Source organism: Cavia porcellus, unplaced genomic scaffold (assembly GCF_034190915.1).
Source record: "Cavia porcellus strain 051 isolate PalLab524CR breed Dunkin Hartley unplaced genomic scaffold, mCavPor4.1 scaffold_4, whole genome shotgun sequence".
NCBI lineage: Eukaryota > Metazoa > Chordata > Mammalia > Rodentia > Caviidae > Cavia > Cavia porcellus.
This window is the reverse complement of record NW_026947487.1, coordinates 99,270,092-99,290,911: the sequence shown is the minus strand read 5'-3', so window position 1 is coordinate 99,290,911 and position 20,820 is coordinate 99,270,092. Positions and strand designations below refer to the sequence as shown.

The window sequence follows — 20,820 nt, the reverse complement described above, 5'->3', positions numbered from 1 at the left end:
GGGATGGTGATTTTTATATGTCTGGGTGTAGTTTTATTTTGGTTATGGCTACTTGGAGTTTCTATATGCTTCACTAATCTGTATGTCAGTTTCCATTCTCATGTTTGGGAAATTTTCAGCTATTACTTCAGGTGTTAGCCTCTTGATATCATTTGTATTATCCCCTTCTTTCTCATTTATCCCTATCAATCTTATGCTGTTTTTCTTTGCATCATCTTGCAGCTGTTGAATTGTTATTTCCTGATTCCCTGTGATTTTTAAAAGCTCTTTCCTTTCCTGTTCACTAGCTGCAATCTTGTCTTTGAGGTCTGAAATTCTATCTTCACTTTTGTTGAGGTGGTTTTGGCAATTTTCAATGGATTTTTTGATTTCCTGTACATCTCTTTGAATCTGCTTCATGTATTCTATTTGTTTCATATGTTGTTCATCCAGGGATTCTATCTTTTTGTTTTTCTCCTCTAAGCTTTAAACTGTGTCTTCTATAGATGTGTTTTGCATCTCTTTCATTACTTTTATTATTTCTTCTTTTACCTGGGAGATTATTTCTAATTTGAATTCCTTTAAAGCTTCCTGGAGTTGCTTCTTTATTTTAGTTGGCTATTATTTCAGGTATATGGTATATATATTTTCTACATACATGGCTCCTAATCTTTCTTGTGATGGGCTGGATGTTTGAGATTTCATTTTAGTCTTTTGTTTTATCATTTTCCTATATTTCCATGTTTCAAGTGATGTTCCAAAGCTTCCTCTGGGCGTGTTGGAAATCATCTCCTCTGTCCTTGGCTCCTGGGACTCTGGCAGGTCAGTTCCTTGGATTGAAATTAGGTGACTGCGCATGGCCTTGGCAGACCTGCAGGGCCCAGTCTAGTGTGGCTAGAAGCTGGACAGGTCTTTAACCACTCAGAGTGATGATCTTAAACTCTCCCTGGGACCTTACTGTTGATCTTCATTAACTCACTGAGTTCCTAATTGACCCATTCCCCAGACTGAAAGAAGGTTACTGGGTTACTGGGACCAGGCAGCGATCTCCTTATATTTTGTTTTTTTAAGTCATGTACTATATTGATACTTTTGCTTTTATTGACTATTTTGTTTTATCTCATTGGGTTTTATTCTCTTCAAAATAAAAATAAAATGAAACAAAATAGTTTTATCAAAATTAAAGATAAAATAAAAAATAAAAATTTTATTTTGAAGAGAATAAAAGCAAATGAAAATAAAACAGAAAAGAGTCAATCAAAACAAAACAATGAACATGGCATATGACTTCAAAACAAGGTAAAAAGAAATCAATAATGGCTACCATAATGCCTCTTGTTATCTTCAAAATAACTGTCCATACCATCAGGCATATTAAAATCAAACAGAATAGTACAGAATAAAACCAATAAAAACAAAACAATGGAAAAAGTACAGGACTTCAAAACAAGATAATAGTAAAACAACAGTGGCTACCATAATGCCTCTGATTATCTTCAAAGTACTTGCCTATACCATCAGACATAATACTATCAAACAAAACAGAACAGAATAAAATCAATCGAAACATAACAATGAAAGCAATACAGGGCTTCAAGTCAAGCTAATAGGAAATCAATAATGGCTACCATAATATATTTTATTTTTCAAATAGCTAGTCATGCCATCAAATGTAATAAAATTAGACAAACTGAAACAGAATAAAACCAAATTAAACAGAATAATGAAAACAATATAGATTTCAAATCACAGTATTCAATTAACAATGGCCACTGCCTTCCCTTTTTAGACACTTCCTCCCTTTTTACTTTCACAATATATAGTGTGCATTTTGGGTCCCACTAACTCCTTTAGTCTTTATACTAGGGAGGTAATATGATATTCACCCATGTGACTCTGAACCATTTCATCCATGAGCATGATCTCAAGTTGTATCCAACTGAAGAAACAGCATCTGACATAAAGAAATATCTTCATGAAATTATAAAAGAATTTAAAACAGAAATACTAATACAAGTAAAGGAAGATATAAGAAAATAATAAAAGAAATGCTAAGCACCTCTCAGGAAGACATAGATGGAAGAATGGAGGAGCACAGAAAAAGGAGGGAAACCATTAAAGAATATAAAAAAAATCTAGACAACATGAACAGATTCAAAGAGATTACCAGGAAATTAAAAACTCCATTGAAAGCTGCCTCTGTGTAACTGTGCAGTTCTAAAGAAGCCCACTTTGTGCCCCACCACTTCCCTGGAAACCTAGGTTCAGAGAAACCTTGCCCCATTCCCCTACACCACAGACAGGTGGCCAACAAGGGAAACACCTGGAACCCCACAACTGGCTCATCCAGAGGAACTTAAAATGTCAAGACAAAGTTGTGAAATGCAATCTCAGACCTCCAGCTCATGCAGAAGTCCAGGAGACAGAGACAGCATAAACTGGAAATTGCACACCTGAAATTTCTAAAACGTTAGCAACTGAAGTCAAGAAACAACTTTATGAGGCTGTAAAAGAAATCAAATCAGAAATAATGTCTCAGGTAACAGAAGAAATGGCAAACATAATGAAAGAATTGCTGAGCATAGAAAGCCACACCAGCAAGCAAGCCCAGTGTGGGAACCAGTGCCATGTGTGGGCTGCCAGTGAGCTGGAATAGACAGACTCCGGGTCTTTCTGGCAGTATGCTGGCAAACAAGAAGCAACTCCCCCCACCCCACCGTAAGCGACAAACTTATCCAAAGAAACACAGGCTGTGATGATAGTTTGGAGGTAAAATAGAATTGGATGCCTGTGGTGCTTTGGTGTTCCACTGACACTGCAAGCCTATGGCCACTGGTCTGATCGTAGGCTCAGAGGATAGTGGTACACAGTGTGACATCTAGCAAGGGATGTCCTTCTGAAGGTTGCAGCCATTGTTGATCCCTATGGTCCTGTTTTGGAAGTCCTATATAATTTCTATTGTTTTGTTGGATTGAGTTTTAGTCTTTTTTGTTTATGTCAAATCTGACAGCAGGAGCAGCTATTTAAAGATAGCAAGATATATTATGATAGCAATTTTGGATTTACTTTTGGCTTGTTTTGAAATCCTTCGTTGCATTCATTGTTTTATTTTTATTATTTCTATTCTATTCTGTTTGATTTTTACTATGTCCGAAGTTATCTGCAGCTATTTTGAAGACATCAAAAGGCATTATTGTACCTATTGTTGATTTAGTAATGTTTTTAGGCCTGTTCTTCTTGCACTGGTTTGTTTTGATTGGTTTTATTCTGTTTTATCTTCTTTAAAATAAAAATATTTCTGAGTGTATCTGAAGAAGACATAGTTTAACAAAAGAAAAGCATAGGGAAATTATGGAAATCTTGAATGAACAATATAGGAAAGAATTAGAATGCAAAAAAACAGATTCAAAGAGATATCCAGGAAATCAAAAACTCCATTGTAAACTGACAAAATTGCTTGAACAAAACTGAAGATAAACTTTTAGACCTTGAAGATAGGATTGCAGCTTGCAATTGTGAAAGGAAAGACCTCCTAAAAATAACAAGGAACCAGGAAATAACAATCCAATGGCTGCAAGACAATGCAAAGAAAAATAATTTGAGTCATCAGTATCAGTAAAGAAGCAGGGGTCAACATAAATGAAATAAAAAGACTATTTATAGACTTAATAACAGAAAACTTCCCAGACAGGGGAGAAAGATCTGACATGCATAAGTGAGGCACATAGAACTCTAGTTATCCATAACCAAAATTAGTCTACACCCAGACATATAATAATCAAGATCCCAGAAATTCAGCACAAGAACAGAATACTAAAAGCTGTTAGAGAAAAGAAACGTCACTTATAAAGCAAAACCCATCAGAATCACAGCAGACTTTTCAACACAAACCATCAAGTCAAGAAGAGGTTGGAGTGACGTGTTTCAAGTCCTGAAAGAAAACAACTTGTAACCCTTCAAGTCCTGAAAGAAAACAACTTGTAACCCAGTTGATGTATCCTTCCAAACCATCTTTAAAAATTAATGAAGAAATAAAAAACTTCCATGACAAAGAACAAATGAAGGAATTCATGACCACCAAACGAACCCTACAGAGAGTATCAAAAGATATTCTAGAGAGAAATAAAGATGGCCATGGTTCCAGGAACAGCAGTAGAGGGGGATCACCGAGCAGGGCAAACAACTGAATGGAGGGTAAAAGTAGGGAGTCAACAGCAAGAAAATAGCACAACAGAGATGAACCAGTGCATGTTGGTCATAACCATTAAGGTAGATAGCCTCAATTCATCAATAAAAAGAAACACAGCTGGAGTGGATCAAGATCCATCAATATGCTGTCTACAAGAAACACAGTTAGCTAGAAAGGAAATTCATAGACTGAGAGTCAAGGGAGAGGAAACAATGTTTCATGCAACAGGACTCAGAAAAAAGACAAGGGTAGCTTGTCCATCAACTGCAGATTGGATGTGAAAGACATGGTATTTTTACACAATAGCATGCCACTCGGCTATGAAGAAGAATGATCTCAAGGTCCTTGTAGGTAAGTGGTAGGCAACTTGGGATCATGCTCATGGGTGAAAAGGTTCAGACTCACATAGGTAAGTATTGTGTTGTCTCCCTAGTGTGAAAGCTTGAAGGAGTTAGTGGGATTCAAAACGTACAACAGATATTTTGAAAGTGAAAGGGGAGGAAGCAGCTAAAAAGGGAAGGAGCAACTGGAATGGGGGAAAGGGGAAAAGGAAGAAAGGGAAAAAGATTTTATATATTATATATTACCTTATATATAATATATATGATAATTATACTACTAATAGCCCAACAGAAAGAATGATTTGTGCTTTCATTTTAATTATTTTTTTCATGCATATGTTTGGTCATCTGAACAATTACTTTGAAAACAATAATATGCAACACATTAATCATTGTTAACATTTTAATATTCTGTTTTGAAATTCTGTTTTGAAATCATCGTTTTTATTCTTTTTTCTTTTTTGTGTTTTAAAATTCTCAAAAAGTAGCCAAACACAGAAGTCACTCAGATGTGTATCACCTGGGGAGTAGACATGTGTGGTGGTCCTGCATGGAATGTGGTCCCACAAGAGAAGGAACCAGGTTCAGCTTAAATCCTAAAACTTGGTGCTAAGTGACAGAGCCAGTCACAAAAGACTCCTTTTTATGTGATGCTAGAGAAGCATCAGTAGCAACAGATTGCAGTTAGAGGTTGGCAGTGAGCAGGGTGGAGGGCAGTGAGGACTGTGCAGGGGCATGAACAGAGCTTTTGCAGTGAATAACATTTTGAGTGTGATGTGGTGGAGACTGGATGGCTCATACATTTACTCAAATTCTCCAAACGATGCCATTAAAACAGGTGATCTTAGCTGTATAATTATTTCACAACAAAACTTTAAGGAATAACGAATAAAATCTAAGAAATACGGAGGGAACCACTTTGGAAGAGTGCCCCGTGCCCCCGCAGAACTATACAGAGGCATGTTTGCAGCAGGAGTTTAACAGGGTGTCAGGACCCTGGAAGCAATACAGGCCAGTCAGGGTGCACGGAAAATCTCCACCGTGTTCCAAGAGCCTCAGAGCAGATTTAATGTTATCCTTGTCTGCCCTCTGGAGTTCAAAGCAGGTAATGCGGGCATTTTTTGGAGGGCGGGGTGGAATACAACATGACTGTATTTGATCCAGTTTGGTAGACTGGCCTTTCTTCTTTATTTTTTAAAATTTTACTTAAAAGGAAAAAAAGAAAAAACAAATCAAATCAAAACAAAACAAAACAGTGTAGGGGGTACAAGTAATATAGAACTACAAAAAAACAGTAAGAAATCACCAGTTAATAGATTACACATTGTCGTCTTAGAAATAGTTGCTCAAGTCACAGGATCAAAGCATACAAAGTAAACATTCAAACAGTGAGACTGCAAACAGTTGTGTTCAATGATCCAACAAAAACTCAGTAATATGGTCATCTATCTTAACACACCTAATCCTTTAGAGCACTTCTTTTTTCTTTCTTTTTTACAACAAAATTTACACATTTTGGGTTTTATTACTCCCATAGTTCTTATTATTTTTTTTGGAAGAGAATAAAACCACATATGACAAAAGTCAAAACCAAGGATAGACATAGCACATGATGTAAAAGCAGAGTACAAGGTTATCAACAATGGTTACCATAATGCCTCTTGCTTCCTTAAAAAGAATTGCCTATATCATTAGGTACTATAAAGTTGAACAAAACGGTACAGAACAAGACCAATAAAACCTAAACCTTGTAACATTACAGGACTTCAAAAGGAGATAATAGTCAAACCAGAATGGGCATCATAGTGAATCTTATTGCCTTCAAAGTAGTTGCCTATACCCTCAAACTTGATACTATCATACAGAACAGAACAGAGTCTAATCAGTCAAAACAAGATAGTGGGAGTATTACAGGACTTCAAATCAAGTTAATTGGAAATCAAAAAAGTTACTATAATATATCCTGCTAATTTTTTTGATTTTTCCCCTTAATTAAAAAATAATAAAATAAATAATTTTTTTAATGAATAAGGGAGAGATTGAGATAAAAGAAGACATAACAATAGAGGTCAAAGCATGACAATTTCAGCAACATAGTGCTTCACCACCAAATAACCCGACTTAATAGTAGTTACCATAGTGTCTTTTTCTTTGAAATATTTGAATATAACTTCATATACTATAGCATCAAACATATTAAGTCTGTGTAAAACCATTCAAGTGGATGGAAGCATTGTAGGGTATTTAGAACCAGCTAACAGAAAACAAACAATGGTTTCTGTATTATCTCTTTGCCTATAACAATTTTTGTTTATACTATCACATATAATAAAATCCAGTAAGATACATCATGATAAAACCAATGGAAACAGAAGAGCCATAGTTTGGTGGGGCTTCAAAACAAGATGATAGTAAATCAGCACTAGTTATTATGATGACTTGTTTTCTTCAAAATAGCTGTTCATTTCATCACAGGCCATAATATCAAGCAGTCCAGAATAAAGCCATTCCAATTAATGAGTGAAAACTTTACAAGGCTTCAAGGCCACATAATGGGGCCTTGAATTACCACATACTTGATTACCACATACTTTTATATATCTGAAGCATTTCTTACATTTAGGGAAACTATTCAATATTCACACATGTGAGATTGATTTATTTCATTTATGAGTATGGTCTCAAGCTGCACCCATTTATTGATAGATATCTCAATGTGTCCTTCTTTATAGCTGAGTAGTACTCCATTGTATAGAAATACAACTTTTTTATCCATTCCTCAGTTGATGGACACTTGGGTTGTTTCCAAGATCTGGCGATAGAAATCTACTCTTTATGTGATGATTAATTAAATTTATTGGTAAATTTAGATGTATGTAATGATCACATTCTTCATAGAGAATTTATACCTGTACGTGATATAACTTGATCTCTTCCATTTACCTCCCCTCCTTTTAACCCCTCTTCTTCTCCTTATTTACAAAGCTTTGTTTTCATTTTATCCTTCTCTTCTCATTTTCCTTTTACTTCCTTCCTTTCTCCTTCTTTCCTAATTCTCTTTTCGTTTTGAACAGTTTCATCCCATTTCGCCGTATCTCTGGTACAATATCTCTTGTACAATTTGGTTTTTATTTCAGTTTCTCACACCAGTGAGACAATATGATATTTACATATTTGTCCAATTTATTTCACTTAAGATTATGGTTTCAAGGTCCATCCATTTAGCAATAAATGTCTCATTTATCCTTATTTATGGCAGAGTGGTACTGCATTATGTGTATTTAACATGCTTTTTTATCCATTCATTGGTTGCTGGGCATTTGAATTGTTTCCAACATTTAACTTTACAAACCGTGCTTCTGTAAACATGAGTATGCATATATCACTGTGGTGTGATGATTCAAATTCTTTTGGGAAGACACCAAGAAGAGGAATAGCTGGGTCAAATGGAGATTTTAGTCCTTATTTTAAGAGGAATTTCCATACTGATAGCCACATCCACAGTGGTTGCACCAGTCTACATGCCACGACAGTAGAGAAGTGTTTGCTTTTCTCCACACGTATCTTTTTTTTTATACCAAATTCAGAATACCCTGTGTTTAAGCTTAAATGTGATGAATGAAACAGAAGGGGACTTTCTCCCTGGGAAAACTGTTTCCCAGGAAGGGCCAGTGGTACAGAGGTAGGGAAATCATAAGGGTGGAGGGTTGGGACAGGGATGGAACCTTTTAATGGCACACAGAAAATACTCTGGGTGAATAACAGGCAGATGGACCACAGTATGGAATGTTTGTACAAGGAAACAAAAATATATAGCAGATTTTTATTGGAGGAGCCAAAAAAGTTTAGGGATTCACTTCCTCTTTTCTTCTATTTACTCTTCTACTTTCTCTCTCTCGTAAATTTTTAATTAACTAATTAATTAATTTCTTGGAGACAGGACCTCACTGTGCCATACTTCATCCACTCTCTGCTGATGGGGGCCTACTCTATTTCCACAGCTTAGCTATTGTGAAATCCACTGCAATGAATTTGGGTATGCTGCTGTCTCTATAGTATGTGGTATGATCAGAAAATAGGGTGAAGTTTAAATTTCAGAATTCATTACAGAAAAAACATTGCCATTAATACCTGTCAAAATAATCAAAATACTCCCCTATGATTTGAGCACATTTATCCCATTGTTCTTGGTATTGTCACTTCTACTGTATTACATTTTAAAAAATATACACATGCGCCTTTCAATTGCCCCTGGTATGATGGTTTCAACTTCTTCAAGTATTTACCAAGGATTGGTCCAGCAAGGTCACGTGGTGCTTCTATTTCAGTTTTTGGAGCAGCATCCACACTGATTTCCACAGCAGCTGTACCCATTTACCTCCACCAGCAGTGTAGAGGATTCCATCTCTACTGTCCTGTGTCCTCACCAGAAATTACTGAATTTCTTCTCCCAAGCTAGGCTGCCATGCAGATGGAGCTACTTTAAGTGTCAAGTCCACATTATATTTGCAGTTTACAGTGATTGTGGCATTTTCCTGGGCTGGCATCGCTGGTCCATTATTTCTCCCTGGAGCTGCTGACCATTTCCCAGGCTTGCTTTCTTTCCTTTCTTTTTTTATTTTTGTTTGAGACAGGGTCACACTATGTAGTGCAGACTGGCCTTGAACTTGCTTATGTAGCCCAGGCTGGCCTCAAATTCAGAGATCTTCCTGCCTCAGCCTCTCAAGTTCTGGGGTTACAGGTGTGTACCAGCATTCTGGCCAGGCTGGGTTTACCTTCTGTTTGAAGAGTCAGGTCTCCTTCTTTTGAAGCTCTAGTTGGAGTTCCAGACTGCTTCATTCTTTTCCCTGTACTTTTTACAGTTTCTCAGTGAGTCTTAGCTTTCCCGTAGGCTCCTTTTTGATCCTAGAGCTCTTATCCTTTGCTTTGCTAAATTGTTCTTTTCCAGGTATGTTGATTCCAGGTCCAGGAGAGGCTGTAATTTCCTGTGGGCTCCTAACCCTCAGTTTAATCCTTAGACATCAATTTCACTTATTGATGTCAAAGATTTTTCTCCTTGACCAAACTTTAGCTAGGTTTCTCTGGGTCATCTAGCCTAGGCTTCAGCCTCCAACTCCAATCTTGCTAAACCCTCATAGGCCTTTTTCTTTTTCTTTCTTTCTTTCTTTCTTTCTTTCTTTCTTTCTTTCTTTCTTTCTTTCTCTATTATCATCTATCTATCTATCTATCTATCTATCTATCTATCTATCATCTATTTAGCTGTCTATTTTGCTATACTGGGAATTGAAACCAAGTACTTAATATTGAGATGCATTCCAGGCCTTTAAACTTTTTTTTTACTTTTAGAGAGGGTCTTACCCAAGCTGAGTTTGAACTTGCAATTCTCAGGCCTCAGTCTCATAGGATTACAAGCACATGCCTCCAAGCTTGGCTGATGACAACCATTCTGACTGAGATGAAATGGAATCTAAATGTAGCTTTGACTTGCATTTTCCTGAATGCTAAAATGTGAAAAGTTTTACATAAACTTATCGACAATTTGCATTTCTTCCTTTAAAAAATTTTTTTTGAGATACAGTCTCACTGTGTAGATCAGGCTGTCCTCAAACTAACTTACAATGCGTCCCAACCTTCTGAGTAAGTAAGATTACAGGTATGAACCACCACACATGGTTGTCCTCCTTCTTTTGAGAAGTGTCTCTCAACTTACTTGTGTGAAATATTTGGAGTTCTCTTTATATTCTGAATATTCATTTTCTGTTGGAAGATTAGCCTGCAAAGATCAGCCCCCATTTATAGGCTGTCCCTTCAACTGATTGTTGATTGTTTTCTTGGCTGTGCAGAAGCTTTTGAATTTGTTGATTTTTGCTATGATTTGCTGTATTATTGGAACCCTATCCAGAAGTGCATGAGCTTTGATAATTTTCTTCTAAAAGTTTCAAATTTCAAGCTCTTTGATCCATTTTGTTTTTTACTATTTTTTAAAAGTTTTTTAATCAGTACCAGGGATCAAACTCATGACCTCTTCCTTGCAAGGCAGGTGCTTATGCCACTGAGCTAAATCCCCAGCTCCTCTTTGATCCATTTTGAGTTGACTTTTGTAGTGAGAGATGAGGGCCTGGTATCCATTGTCTGTTTGTGGCTCTTCAGTTTTCACAGCATCATTTGTTACAGTGGCTGTCTTTTTCCCAGCATGCTTTAAACTCCTTTCTCAAGAAGCAGATGGATCTAGTAGTGTGGGTTTGTTTCTGTGTCTTCTATTCAATTCTACTGGTCAATGTATTTAGTTTTCAAAATTTTTTAAAGAGGGTAAAATTAAACATAATAAACAACAGAACAGATCATAAGAAAACAATTTAAGAAACACAGATTTCAAAGCAAGACCACCGGAGATCTTCACTGTCTATCATATTGTGTCTTGTTTTCTTCCAAATAGATGTCCATATCTTCACACACAGTGAATTCATATCAAACTAAATAGTACTAAACTGATCAGAAAGGATGATGAAGGCATTTTAGGTCTTCAAGACCAGACAATAGGAGAGTCAACAATGGCTGCCATAATGTCTCTTGTTCTCTTCGAAATAGCTGTCCATATCTTTATGCATGTTGAAATTAAACATAAGAGACTAGACTAATGTCAGTCTGAACAGAGAATAATAGTATTGCTAGATTTTATATCATAATGTTACAGAATTAGCACTGGGTATCTTAGTGTCTCTTCTTTTTCAGAGTATGCTCATTACATCGTGTATTATACAATCTATTCTCTTAAACGGTTTAGAAGTTCTACACATGTGTGAATCTCTACATGTGTACCTATCCTTTCCATATTATAGGGAAAAACAGATCAAAACAAGACAACAACAAATTCCTAGAAAAACATGAAATGAAAAAGATATATAAAACCACAATACTAGGTTATCTACAGTAGTTACCATGCTTTCTCTTGTTATTTTCAATAGAATTGTCTATATCATCAGGCATAATATAACTGAACATAGCACTACATAGTAATATTAATAAAAACACAACATTGGAGACATTGTAGGACTTCAAAAGCAGTTAATAATCAAACCGGAATGGGTATCTTATTGCATCTTTTCATCTTCAGAGTCGTTGCCTCTACTCTTAGACTTGATACTATCAAGCATACCAAATTTGAATAAAATGTCAAGATAAAACAGTGATCTAACAAATCAGATTCCAATAAGATCAGTCATAATAAGACAATGTAAGTAATACAGGGCTTCAGTTTAAGTTAATAGGAAATTAAGAATAGTTACCATAGTATATCCTGCTATTTTGGGGATAGCTGTCTGTGCCCTAAAATCTAGTACTAGTAGACAGACTAGTAACAGAATAAAATCAAACTAAACAGAGCGATAAGACTACTGTGCCTTTTAAATCCTGATACACTATTAACAATGTCCTCTGCCTCCTTTTTTAAAGACAATTCCTCCCCTTTTCCTTTCTCAGGGTGCTTTGTACATTTTGGGTCCTTTAGTTATTAGATTAGGAAAGCAACCCGTTATCTATGTAAATAGTGCTGAACCTTTTTACCCCTGAGCTTGATCTTGAGCTGTGTTCCTTTACCTACTAAAGCCTCAAGGTTTTCCTTCCTTAAAGCTGAGTAGTTCTCCACTGCACAAAAGTGTCATGACTTTCCACCCTATCTGCAGCTGCTGGACAAACTGTGTCTATTTCTCTCTGGTTCCCTGTCACATAGAGCATCCTTTTCTCATCTTTGCCTTTTGGTTTATTAACCCTCTTTCAGGTTGAGTATATTTCCTTTTCAGAGAACCTCAACAGACCCTATCTCCTGGTATGTTCTGCCTGTTTCTTTTTGTTAGTGTATCAAGGCCATCTGTATTAGAGATTATAGCCAACCTTCTCTTCCTCATCTCTCTATGCTATTGATTGTTTACTTTTCTCCTTCATTCCACTGTCGTCTGCCCAGTTCATTAAGGCCTCTCTGTCACTGTTGCTAGAATCCTGTTATTTTTCTCTCTCTCTCTCTAGAATGTGCTTCAGCATTTTTTTGTAGGGTTGGATTGGTGGTCACAAACTCCCACAGTTCCTCTTTGTCGTGGAAACATCTTGTTTCTCCATTAACTTTGAGAGAGAATTTTTCAGGGTACATCAATCTGGGTTGGAGGTTATTTTCTTTCAGGGCTTGGACTACTTCACTCCAGGCTCTTCTTGATTTGATAGTTTGTGTTGAGAAGTTGTGATTTTGATGGGTTTTCTTTTATAGGTAATCTGTTCCTTTTCTCTGACTGCTTTTAATATTCTGTTCTTGTGATGAATTTCTGGGATCTTGATTACTATATGTGTGGGTGTAGATCTGTTTTGCTTGTAGCTGGCTGGAGTTTTGTATGCCTCATATATCTGGATAGTATTTCCTTTTCCTATGCTTGAAAAGTTTTCCTTAATTATTTCTGTGAATAGCCTTTGTAATTCATTTGTGTTTACTCCTGCTTCTTCACTCACATTTTTTATTCATAAGTTATAGATTCTCTTGTCATCCTCTAGCCTTTGTAATGTTACTTCTTGGTTCCTTGTTATTTTTAAGAGGTCTTTTCTTTCATGATCACACATTGAAAATCTATCTTCAAGTTTTGAAAGTCTAACTTTAGTTTCTGTCAAGGCATTTTGCCAGCTTTCAATGGATCTTTTAATTTCCTGATAATCTCTTCAGATCTGTTTCATGTATTCTAGATTTTGTTTATATTCTTCATCAAAGGTTTCTCTTCTTTTTCTGGGTTCCTCCATTCTTCCATCTGTGTCTTCTTGAGAGCAGCTTAGCATTTCTTTTATTAATTTTTTTATATCTTGCCTCACTTGAATTAGAATTTCAGTTTTAAGTTCGTCTATGATGTCACCAAGGTATTTTTTTTTTATTTCTGTGGATGCTGTGGCCAATATTGCATGATTGCTGCCCTGGATCTCTTCTGTATCTACCTCTCTTGGACTGATTTTCCCTGGATCAGTGGCTGGAGGATTTTTCTTATTTCTTTCTCTTGTCATGTTTCTAGTTTCTCTCAGACAGGTGTATGGTGGAGGTCTCAGGCCCTTTCCATATTTCCTATGGTTTTTCTGAAGTGTGCTAGCTGCAGTATTGCTGCCTTCTCCAGTTTACTATTGATCTGAGGTGTACACAGGGATGACGCGGACTGGCCCCTCTCCTCTGAGCCAGTCTACTCACGAGTGCCTTCAGCATGTTAGTCTGTGCTGTGCAGATGTCACAGGTTCAGGCAGTTTCCTCCCTATTGGGTCCTAACCAGGGGCACACCCCAGCCCAAGCAGATCCTAGCAGCCACCAGGGGTGGCTAACTGATGCCACTGGGGTTCTGGATTCAGGATTGTCGTGCCCAACTCCAATATGTCGTCCAGCCAGTCACCCTCTCCGTGGGACCCATCTCCCAGCACTCACCAGGGATTAATGCAGCTCTCTACTTTGGTTCCTCTCTCCAATTTGCTGCTTCCTCCCACCAAGAGCCCTGGCTCACAAACTCCCGATCTCGGCAGAGCTACTATGACTTCAACATGACTGTGACTTCAGTGCGACTGTGAATTGTCCGACTCCAAAGTGCTCCCAGCACAGCATGGGACCAGCCCAAGTGAGAGTGTCTGGTTCCAGCTTTTGTCCACGTTTTCCCTTCCTTCTTATCTTTTTCCTCAGTTTCTTCCTGGATTGTAAGAATTCCTCTCCTTCGTCTGGTCTTCTTCATGGTGTTAAATTCTAGCATCCGAGTTGCTTTTCTCAGAGACGCTCTCTACCCTGTACCTATCACGCTGCCATCTTCCTTCCAATGTATTTAGTTTTGTGCCAGTGCCATGTGTTTTGTTACTATGGCTGTGTAGTATATTTTGAAATAGATGAACATGATACATTCAGCATTAATCTTTTTGCTCAGATTTAACTATGAAGCTTTATTAAGATGAAGGACATCAACTGTCTAGCACCAGCAGCTTGATAAACACATGGAACCAGACCTGGACTCCATGAGCCTCACCTGGAACTCACAGCTCTGAGCTGCCCCCTAGGCAGTCAGGCTTCACTGACAGATGTACTTCACTGACAGTATATCACTGGAAGTGCAGGGATCACAAACAGGAAGTTTCCCAATAGCTCATCGAACTGTATTATTAGGGTCTTGGGGTTCCTCACTCTCTCCTATGTACTCTTCCATCACCGGGTCAGCAAACTTAGCAGGAAATTTCTAGACCAGGAGGAGCATGGAGAGTCAGGGTAAGTGGGTTCTAGGGCACAGGAATGGGCAGCAGCTTAGGGGTGAGAAAATGGGGCCTGGAATGGGGCTGGGGATGTAAGAAATGGTCAAGCTCTGGGGTGACCCTATCTACTGATATATAAATACTGTAATTCAGTTTTTGTGGGTGTGGCTATATGGAGAGGAAAGTGGGGGTGCCATGTCCATTGGAGGAGGACCCAATAGACTTACCATCTGTGCTGATAAGTTTTGCAGAGCAGCATGTATGGTATTTCTGTCAGTTTCCTTCTGAGGGAAGCCCAGGGCCTGGTTGTTGGAGGATGGAGTATAAATTTGAGGGCAGGATAGGCCTGTATCAGTGTAGTCTTAAGAACCCCTCACCCAAGTTACAGAGCTACAGAGGCTTCCAAAGCTACAGAGGCTCACCATGGGGATGGCGCATCCACACCCATCATTGTTGACACCTATGATGCTGGGGACAGGTTGAAAATCAGGAGAGGCCAGCAGCTCCTGGGGGTGCCAGGGCAGGAAAGTCCCATCTACAACAGTAGGAATGCTTATGAAGTTCTGATGGGTTATTCAAGGTCAGGGAACTCATGCAATTTCTTATGCTCAGTGAGTTACTTCCACTTTTTTCATATTCGTCCCAGGATGCTCATGCCCACCCTGAGATAACCCCCAATGGGCTTTGCATATCTAGGCCCTCATTTCCCATCCAGAGCTGTGAGGACATCAAGACTTGGAGAAGAGGTAATTAGTCCAGAGCAGTAGGGACCGTCTCGCCCACACACCATCAACCCTCTTCCTCCACACTTGAGAACATTCAGCCTTACTTTGGTAATAGCTATCATTTCCTCTTCACTGGTGCCTTGCAGGCACCTCACCAGGGTCTCTGAGTCTACCTGCCCACAGCTGGACAGGTTGGCCACCTTCTGTAAATGGATAGGAGAGGGCTGGTTCATTCTCTCAGGCAGAGAAAGGAATCACTAAAGGAACATGCTGAGTCCAAATGACCCCAAATTTCCTGGGATACCCTGGGTAGATGGCTGCAGGTATGAAATTACTCCAACAGAGATCTCAGCCAAAGGAGCCATTACACTTGCTTACGTGGATTTTGACAATGGTGCGTGCTTCAGGACACAGCTTTGCCAGTCACAGAGTATTACTCAGTCTCTGTGAAGCAGAGGTGTGTAAATTGTGAACCTCAGGACTTCAGCCATTCTTAGGGAAGCAGCAATTTTTAAAGCACCTGAACTACCCAATCATCCCAGAGTTAGAGCAGCAGAGGCTCAGAAGGAGAGGAAGGTGGCCTGGGTGGGGATGGTTGAGGGCACTCACCATGCAGACATACTTAGATGAGCTGGAGATGAGGCCTGGCACCACAGCTTCCCTACTCTCCATGATAGAAGCATGAAAGAGTCCTCAGGACATGGGGGAGACAAGGAAGGACACTCGTTGCACCGACAGACTGTCTAAAAATGGTGACACAGTTAGTGTTACCTCCAAAGTTGGCAATATTCTGTTACTTCCAGCATAGAGCAGCCCCTAGGTCCAGAAAACAGCTGTTTCCAGGAGCATGCTGGTCTCTAGTGCTAGAGGTGGAAAGGACAGGGATTCAGGTTATGCTCTGTCCACATTTCCCACTCCAGCCCCAGACTCACCTGAAGAAGCTGGGGACACCCACATGGTACTGGATAGTAACTACTACTATGTTTTCAGAAGCTGCCATAGTGGTTCCATCAGTCACTGAAACCATCCTTGAAACTAATGAACCACTGTGGATCCATACCATCATCTGGGGAAATCAAGACATGCCACATGAGTTTTACCCCACTCATACCCTGCTATGCATAGACTATTATTTCAACTCCGCCAGCTACCCACATACACCAAAATCAAGTAGGACTCAGAGTACCTGAACCCTCCCCAGGATCAACTTCTCTAGGTCCCTAAGAACTTACTTGCAGGGTAGGAAGTTGCATCCCTCACACAATTCCAGGGCTCAGGGGATTTGGGGGGGGGGTGCAAACCGCAGCAGTCCTACAGGTAGCTTGGTGAAGGGAATTCCCAGGAAGTGTGGTCGTCCACAATAGTATCTCTCACATGGAAGATCCGGCCCTGCACTGGACCTGTGTGTGTGGTCAGATGGGGCTATCAGAGTCCTGGGCTGTGGGCAGAGAGATGTGTAGAGAGGCCACATTGATTCCATTTTGCCCCGAACACAACCAGTTGACAGTGTTTTGGTAGAAAGTGCAGGCCTTGAAATGTTCCCACCCCAAGGTAAAAACCTGAGGTCCCGTAAGGACAAGAAACAAAGAAGTTACGTAATATAAGCCTATGCAGTATGAGTTTCTTTGTTTTTATGCTGGCCGGGCAGTAGCCATTTTGCTGACCCTTAGTGCGTGCCTCCCTTTATTTTCCCTTTGCTTGCAAAACCCCTACATTTGGTGCCTGAACAAGGGACTTGACAGCAAAGACGTCTGCTGTGGAGGGTGACTTGCCCTTACTGTGTTCCTGGAGTGGAACATGGCCCCCGATGCATTGACTTCATTTAATTTGGAAAATCCCCTGGTAAGTAATGGGGAATTCCCTGTCTGAAGGGCAACAGAAACATAAGGCAGAACCCCTGTAGAGATGCAATCGGTGTTGGGTCTGCCCAGTCAGCTCCTCCCACACGGTGGCTGTTGCCACCACTTTCCTTCAGGTGTCTCCAGATACCCTGATCTGAAAATCCTGGCTTTTCACCTGTCTTGGCTGTGAGGAGAAGCCCTGAGCCAACACTACCATCACTGGGCCTGCCCAAATTCTATTCCCCCGCCCCCTGCCCACTCAGATTCTTTGACACTTGGCAAACCTGTCATGTCAGCTAAAGAACTTTCCAACAAAGATGCTGTGAGGTGCTGGGAAGAAGTGAGAATGGACTGAAAAATCTCCTGACCTCTGGGATTTCACACTTGATGTGGAATGAAATACAGAAAGCATTCTATATAAAGTGAGTGACATAGTAAGGACACATTTGAGAGAGACGTGCAGCTGTGACCCAACCATAAGTCTGACCTTGCCTCTGACTGGAGTCAGCAAGGGAGGAAACAGTTGATTGTCACCTAATAGTCCAGATAAAGTTACTTATTTTATCCTGCTTATTGTTGGAAGTGGGTGATGGGCACATTGTGTTTGTTATCTTCTCATATCAGGCCTACTACAGGGCTCCTATGCACCCCTTAAGTCAGTCCTGATCACCTCTGTGCCTTAGGCTGCAGGGAGGTGTCCTGTCAGGCCCATGGTTTTCCTGCTATCATCTCTACTCCCTGAGACCTCCCTCCTGCTGTCTGAGGTTCCTCCTCTGTGCAATGTAGCAGAATCTGGGCCAGATTCTATAAGAAAAAGTTTAGCAGCCCAAAACATCCTGGAGAGCTTATGCTCTCCTCCTCAGCCAGATCCACACCAGGTACAGGTGAGACTAGGGCAGCATCCACCCAGGGACCCAACAGGCCAGCCTAGCAACCAAGTCCAAATATGCACTCATCTCCCGGCTAACGTGCTCCCTACACAAGATGCCTTGCCACCTGGCATCTATGTCCACGTAATTTCTGTGACTATCAGACAATGATGTCTGGTGCATAGCACAGGACACAGTGTGCTTCAGTGTGCTTGCTGGGAGATTGAGTGCATCCATGGTGCTGCACCCTTGAAGAGGAAGCTCTCTTATATGGTGGTATAAGGTGTCCTCCAGGTCAGGAGGTAGAAAACCCTAGAATTCAAAGAACTAAATTTGTGACAATTTAGGTGGAATCCAAGAATGAGTGTACACATCTATGCTTGGGTGCAGTTGGGGACACAGCATGTAATATCCTGTCACTGAGATGGTCCATGTGGAGGAGCCAGGTATAGGTGGACAGAAGAGGAAGGGTAGAGCTCTGCCCTCTGACGGCTCCTCAATGACCCTGAACATAAATCCAAACCAAAAACTGGTTAAACAGGAGCCACCAGTGATGTAGAGTAATCTTCCTCACTGGAAATCCTGGTGCCCTCAAAGAGCCTGGCCAATAGCAAGTAAGGAGAGAGACCTGGCAGTGTGGGCTGCAGAGGTATGTGAGTGGGGTAGACTGGATTGCAGAAAAGTGTGGGAGTTTGCAGGAACTCTGAGTGAGGGTGTCAAAGGGTGCACACACACATATTGCATCCGGAGTTCTCCCGGCATCAATTCCTGATAAAGCCTTGAGAGAACCTGGCAGGCACAGAGCACCTGTGCTGTGCCTTCTAAGTCGTACCTTTGCCTTGGTGGGGTACATGGAATACTCCATGTGGTCTTTCAGTTTAGTGCTTAGATGTGGTACCCAGAGATTTCTGTTAACCCCCCTGCACACCCCCCATCCCCATTCCAGGCCATTAACCTTGCCTTGGATATTTTTGGAGTGTGACAGGTAGCTTCTCTGGCAAAGGTTTTGTCACTCTTCAAGATAAATGGCAGCATTAAGCTCTTACTGCTGTTGCTACACCTGAGGGCCAGATAAAGCTATCCATAGCCACACACAGCGGGGAAATGTCTGGAATCCTGGCTCCTCTGCCAGGAGGCTTCTGAACTGCCCATCTAGTGCTCCTAAGAGCCCTTGCACTGCACGTCTCCCTGAGTGTTGGGTCCTTGGCAGATCTGAACCTCTCTGCTTCAGACATCAACTTGAGCTCTGGGTTAGTAGTATTGAGCCTGCTTACTATTCCCAACCTATTACCTGTCCACCAGCTGCTCCCTCAAAGAAGGTCACCTGTTCCCTGTGACTCCCTCCCTCTACTCTTCCACAGCCTGAGGTTCTGCCCTTGCATAATTTGGTAATAGTAAGCTTCGATGCTGCAGCACTTGCAGGAATCTCCCCATGGCAACAGATGACGAGCAGCAGAAGCCCACAGGTCACTGTGCTGAGTTGAGGAAGAAGTTGATTTGGTTGCATTGTGGGGTTCACAAGTCTCTTTTTGAGCTGCACAAGGTTTCACTGACAGAAAGATGAAGATAGGATCTCACCCAGCCCAGTGTTTTAATCGGCAAAGAGGAGGTGGGGCGCTTACTGGACAGGGTCAGGTAGGTGTAGAAGGGCAGTGTCACTGGTCAGCAGGAGCATGCTGTGCCAGTTCAGCCTGGAGGAAGTGACACAGACTGAATCTCAAGCTTCCTACGCTTCCACTGACAGCCAGCCTTGACCTCTTCTTAGAGCCCCAACAAGCTCAGGCTCCCACAGCGCTGTGTTCTAAGCATCAATCTCTTCTGGGCATTTTGCGTCAGTGACCATATCTAGGAACACTTGAAGCAGCTGGGAACTGGGCTTTTCATTTCCACCCAATGAGCAAGACCTGTGATTGATTCATCAAATTCCTTCTGATCTAACACTTGGTCTCAGACCTGCTTGGGCAGATGCTCTCTGCACCCTTCCTTAAGGCAATTGCAAAGCTGGGCTGTGGCAGCTGAGAGATTTCCAGGTCCACCCAGCTCAGAGTTGTGTTATAAACTCTCTGATAATAGGACAAAACAGTGCTTCTTCCTAACGGGGGCTGTTGTCCACCATGGTTAGGGTGTAGGTCCCCACTTACTCTGCCACCACTGCACCGTTTCACTGAACCCCTCACACTGATGATGGTCAAGGTAACAGTAAAAGTGTAAATGAGGAAGAATCTCAGGAGCAGTTCTGTGTGTGCAGCAAGGCATGTTTTGAATATTTACATATATAGTGATCCTGAAAAAGTGAGCCAGACAGCGAGACAAACTGAGAAAGACTCAAAGCAGACACTGAAAATCCAGGGAAACATCAGATACCACTGGACATCTATTCAACAAAATTAGCTTTAAGATCCATAGATATTTGGGTGGATGAGGATGTATACCAACTGGCCCTGTTATATATGGCTGGTGGGGAATCAAAATAATGCAGATATTATAGGAGAGATTTTGGAATTTTCTTGAAAATATAAACACACACTTGTGATAAGACTCAGAAATTCCATTGTGTAGCTGTTACCCAAAGAAATGAAAGCATGTGTCCATGGGAACACATATCTAAAAGTGTTCAGAGCAAGTTTATTAAAAATA

General features: G+C 40.5%; 1 pseudogene; it reads right to left on the bottom strand.

Annotated features, from left to right (window-relative positions):
- LOC100723099 (pyrethroid hydrolase Ces2e-like) overlaps window positions 1–19,690 on the bottom strand; it is a 32,302-nt pseudogene extending 12,612 nt beyond the window's left edge.
- Window positions 19,691–20,820: the final 1,130 nt, after the last annotated feature.